We start from the raw sequence: 6000 nt of genomic DNA on the forward strand, positions 1-6000 counted from the left end.
TTGTATTTTTTTTTCTTTTAATAAAATGAAATTGAATTTGAAAAGCTGGTTCTTGGAGAGGACAACCCCATTTCCTTCCCAAGCACTGTAGGGTATGAAGTTCAGACCCACTAAAAGAACCACAAGTTCCATGAATCATAGAACTTGCAGCCAGCTTATCTGAGGCATGATGAATGGATTTACAACTTAATTTCTAACTGCTAAGTAAATACACAATCACAGGACTTCAGTTCTGGAAGGGATTTCTGAGTTCATCCAATCTGATATGTGCCTGGGAATCCCCGTACTACTTCCTGAAACAAAGGGTCAGAAAAACTTCCCAGGAGAGTGATAAGTACCCACCTTCTGAGGCCACCTTTCCATGTTGGGAAAGCTCTGATTAGGAAGCAGTTTTTCCTTATGTTGATCATAAATTGACACCTAGAATTCAGCAACTTCCTGGGGCAATGCTTTCTCAAAGTCATAGTAGAACACAGATATGGGGCTAGGAGGGACCATTTTATGGAAGTGAAGCCTGAAGAGGACAAAGGACTTGCCCAAGGACATCTCCCATTGGTGAATTACTCTTGAAGTTTCCATTTTGTAGAAAGGCTAACGTTGGTCTTCCTTCATTGTCCTCTCCAAAGGGTTCTGTCAGGATGAAGGCTTCTCATCTTCAACTTTTTCAGCCCTCTCCTTCATATGCTATCTTCTCCTTTTACAAAATAAACTTCTTGGAATCAAGAACTGTCTTTCTTTTTTGCTTAACATAGTGCTTTAAGGTACAATGTCCGGCACATTGTTATTGTCCAGTTGTGTCCAACCCTTCATGACCACACTGATTGGTCCTTGGAGTTCTCTGGCCAAAGATACCAGAGATGTTTGCCTTTTCTTTCTCTAGTGTGTCCCCATTTTACAGATGAGGACATGAAACAAAAAGTGTTTAATGATTTGCCCAGATCCCATGGCTGTAAATGTCTGAGACCAGATTTGAACATAGATCTTCCTGACTCTGGGCCAGTGCTCTAACACTGTACATACTACTTAGCTACCTAGCACATAGTAAATGCTTGTTTTCTTCCTAAATAGTAAAGCTGGGATTTGAACCTAGGTCTTCTGACTTCCAGTCCAAGTGCTTACTCCTCTGCATCTCACTGTCTTTCAGTCTCATTCATGTAGACCAGTGGTTCCCAAACTTTTTTGGCCTACCACCCCCTTTCCAGAAAAAATATTACTTAGTGCCCCCTGGAAATTATGAAACTATTTATTGAACTCAGAATAGAATGTAATACAAAAAAAGTGTGGCCATCACAGCTCTCCTGGATCGCTGCAACACCCACCAGGGGGTAGTAGCGCCCACTTTGGGAATCACTGATGTAGATCAACAATTATCAAAGACTTTATCATTATTTTCATAGATATAAGATATTATACAAGACTTGTACAAAGTAACAAGATGATGTTTTGTGAAATTTGTCTCATTAATTTGTGCTCACCTCAAAAGTTTGGACTTTGAATTTTTAAGTCTCATTAGAAATAGAAATATCAATAATTAATAAGAAACTTTGTCAAAATACCCAAGGACTTGAGACCTTTATGTAAAGTGGCTCCAAATAACAATTTGCCTTTCAACTAAGTCTTTCATCCACAACTCTCTAAGCATTCAACAAACATTCATTAACTGTTTTTTTTTTAACACTTTCTGTCTTAGAATCAATACTTAGGATTGGTTTCTAGGAAAAAGAGCAATAAGAGTTAGGAATTGGGGGAGGTAGGTAAATGACTTGCCAGGGTCATACCTCCTTTCTCTAAACTTGGCTCTCTAACCATTGAGCCACCAACTTGTCCTCAATCGTTAACTCTTACAACAGTCTGTGCTAAAATACAGGCACCCCTAAATAAAAAAAAACTAAAAAATAAATAAGTAAAATAAAGCACAGGCACCCAATTCTGTCTCCTACAAAAACTACTCAACTAGAGGGCAACAAAATGACTCTGACAAGAACTTATCATACACAGTTCAGTGAATTCATCATAGATGCAAATGCTAAATTCTTATTTATCCAGGACTGCTGTTGTACATGCCCATGATAACCCTTGGCACTCTTGTAGTTCTGTAATTTCATTGCTCTTGGTATTTCTTCCTCTAAAGCACATCACATTTCCATATGTTTTGATATGCAAATCTTATGTAAATCTAATCTATTTTTCCAAATATCCTCCATTGAGAATCTACCTGCCATCACCACTATTACCACCACTGATGATGGAGTCCATCCCTGTTTTTCTTTTAATCCTTTGTAGATGCCAATGAACAACTTGTTCCCCATTTGTGCTACTTGGCCAGCCCACTCATCATCTCTTCCTGTGATAACATTGTTTATGTCATTTATGTCACAACTAGTCATTGGTAACATCCTGCAGATGACTTATCTCTCTACCATACATCCATACGTTTCCCTTTAGGCTATTTGGAAGTATCATTCTTCTGAGATCATGACATTTTAAATTCCCAGGACTGTAACATCACTGGAAGAATCTAGGACTTAAAGAGATGGGCTTTGCCTTGCTTTTTTTAAAATGTATTCATTTGCTTTTGTTACATTAAATACCTAAGTAGCTTCTTCCTTCTCGACCCTTTCCCCATCTACCTCTCACCAGAGAAGGCATCGTTTGGCAAAAAGATATGTGTATTATAATACAATGTCATTTCTATTTATCAGTTCTTTCTCTGGTGGTGGGATGCACAAATCATTCTTCAAATGACACTTCTGTTGCTGCATACCAGTGATTCCCAAAGTGGGTGCCACCGCCCCCTGGTGGGTGCTGCAGTGATCCAGGGAGGCGTTGATGGCCACAGGTGCATTTATCTTTCATATTAAAATTAAAAAAAAATTAATTTCCAGGAGGCTAAGTAATATTTTTTTCTGGAAAGGGGGCTGTAGGCCAAAAAAGTTTGGGAACCACTGCTGTATACAATGCTTCCTTGGTTCTGCTCATTTCACTTGTTGCCATTTCATGTTGGTCTTTCCATGGATTTTCCAAAATTAACCTGCTCATCATTCCTTATGGTGTTTTCTTTTTTAAGGAAGACCAGTAAAACTCACTGAAAGTATTCTATGGTTTCCCAGATATCATCTCTGAATTTCTTTCTCCTTCCTCCATAACTGAGGGTCCAGCCTTTTCTCCATCTGCCACATCTGCATAGGGTACACATATTGGTGTGTAATTCAATAAAATGCCCATCATACATCTAGTGGTGACTTGGGCAATAGATAGTATTTATCCATTTTGTTTTTCCATTGTAGAAAAAGTTCAATACAGATTTTGCAGTTAAGAGTTCCAGGCTCAAAGCAGCTAATGCATTACAATCCACAAAAGGGACAAAATTCGGATCATCTTGTCTTTAAAACTAGTACAGGTCCCCAATACCAAGCTTTATGAAGAAGCATCTGTGACTTTATAAGTTGTTATGATATTATAGAGCTAAAGGACAATAATATTACACAAGCGATAATAATCATGCTTAATAACAATTTGCCTTTCAACTAAGTCTTTCATCCATGACTCCCTAAGCATTCAGCAAACATTCATTAGCCCTTACAGTAGGTTGCTCTATAATCCAGGTACCCAGTTCTAGGCAGCAAAGTGACACTGTCAGCCTCTTGGAAAGTTTCCATGGATAAACAACTCATAGGGGTTTCTTGGTTGTCTGGAATAGATTAGAAAATTCTGTTGTCAAGAAGATCTGGGTTCAAATCTTATCTCAGACATGTACTAGCTGCATGACCCTATGCAAGTCACTTAACCTCTATTTGACTCAGCTTCCTTAACTGTTAAATGGGGCTAATAATAGCACCTACATCACAGGGTTATTAGAAGGATCAAATGAAATCATATTTGTAGAAAGCAACCAGCACACAGTAGGTGCTATAAAAATGCTTCTTCCCTTCCCCTCCCTCCTTGTACAAATGTTCTTTTCAGTTTGGCTCTTATATGGCCATCATTCCTTTAATAGGCCTCTACAGGCTGTTTAATTGTTAGCCAAATGGACTGGATCACCAATGAAGTCATTCTTTGGAAATGTACATAGAGGCGAGCTCTTAACTGACTCAGAATCATGAGAGATTATGGAAAAGTCTCAGCCAAAGCAGGGTTCGGATTGAAAAGCAAGGGGGACGTTGCCAAAATTCAGGAAAATGTATACTGTATTAGATCATTCATTTTTATATTCCCCGTCTCTCATTCTCAGTACAGAGAGTCCAGGAATGCTTGGACTCCAGTGTTATGATCGCCTGCAGCAAAAGGCAGGTCTACAACTCCAAAGAAAATTCTTGTGGACAACGCCGACCACAATATTTAAGTCTGTCTACATGAATAGGACTGTGGAAAAATGTTCTGATGTCTCCATTAAAAACCCTTGTTATGTTCTCTTTGAGGAGGGGGTGCTACGTTCTGGGGAGAGGAATGCTGCCCCCTTTAAAGCATGTGCTTTGGTTGTGGAGGGGTGGCAGCTGTGAAGGAGAGAGAGAGAAAGCCTAAAGATTGTGTACAAATTAGGAATGAGAGAGAGCTAAGGAGAAAAACAATCCACACAACTTTCTCCTAGTTCGGAAAAGGCAAGTCGCAGGGCATGCAGGGCAATCTCAATCCTATCGTCCAGTCATGATGATTTTCCTTATGTGTCTGACCACAGAAGACAAATACATAAGGAAGCCGAGTAGTCGATCAGTCTTTCTTCAGTGTCTTCCTAATGTTGGGCAATGTGAGAAGCACTGGAGGATACACAGAAAAGGAAGAGACAGTCCTTGCTCTTGAAGGGCTCACCATTGAATGGGAGAGACTATGGAGAAAACAACTCGGTGTCTATAGGATAAACGGGAGATTAGCCACAGAGGAAGGGAGCTAGATTTAAGGGAATGAGGGAAGCTGTAGAAGGTGGCATTTCATCTGGGACTTGAAGGAAACCTGGGAAGCTGGGGGACTGAGGTAAGGATGGAAAGAATTCCAGACAACCAGTGAAAACATTCAGAGTTGGGAGATGGCATGTCTTGAAGGAGGAACTAGGAGATTAGTGTCACTGGATCAGAGAATACATGAGGGAGTGTAAGATTTAAGGAGACTGAAATGGGGATTATGGGGGAAGTTGGAAAGTTCTTTGAATGCCAAACAGAGGATATGATGTCTGATCCAGGAGGTGACAGGGAGCCACTGAAGTTTGTCAAAGAAGTGAGTGACCTAGCTTTAGGAGAATTAATTTGATCTCTGAGTGGAGGGTGGATAGGAGTTAGGAGAACCTGAGGAAGAGAGTCCCATAATCCACATATAAAGTACCTACGAACCCAGGGTGGTAGCAGAGCAGAGAAGGAAACGTATTATTAGAAAGATATTATCACCAACACATGACGAAACATTGTTTGTGAAAGGGTGGGGGTGGAAGGAGGTGAGAGAAAATAAGACATCGAAGATGGCCATTTGAGGTTGCAATTTTTCTGGAATTAGTAGAAAGGAGTCACAGATAGGACTCAACCCTTCACTGGAAACTGGTACCTTCCAAAAAGCCATTAATAACCCCTTGACAAGCCAATGACCTTTCATCAAGGAGGTCATTCCCAGCCCTACCTTTGGGGCAAGACTAGGGATGGAGCCTTTCTAGAAGGGAAATCCTAAGGCTGCAGGTAGAGAGGAAGGCCAGAGGCAATGATTTAGTAACATTGCAGTGTGGAAGATAATGGCACTAGCGTTTTTGCCAGGCATTTAGGGTGGCATGGTGAAAAGAACACTGATTTTAAAGTTGGGGAATGTGGATTCTAATCCTGGAAATGCTGTTGACCTTATTTGACCTCGTTTCTTCCTCTGTAAAATGAGAGGACTGGATTCAAAGACTTCAAAGTCTCCTTTCAGTTTTAAATCTATGAAATCTAAGAAAAAGAAAGAAAGAAAGAAAGAAAGAAAGAAAGAAAGAAAGAAAGAAAGAAAGAAAGAAAGAAAGAAAGAAAGAGAGAGAGAGAGAGAGAGAAA

Source organism: Gracilinanus agilis, chromosome 5 (assembly GCF_016433145.1).
Source record: "Gracilinanus agilis isolate LMUSP501 chromosome 5, AgileGrace, whole genome shotgun sequence".
NCBI lineage: Eukaryota > Metazoa > Chordata > Mammalia > Didelphimorphia > Didelphidae > Gracilinanus > Gracilinanus agilis.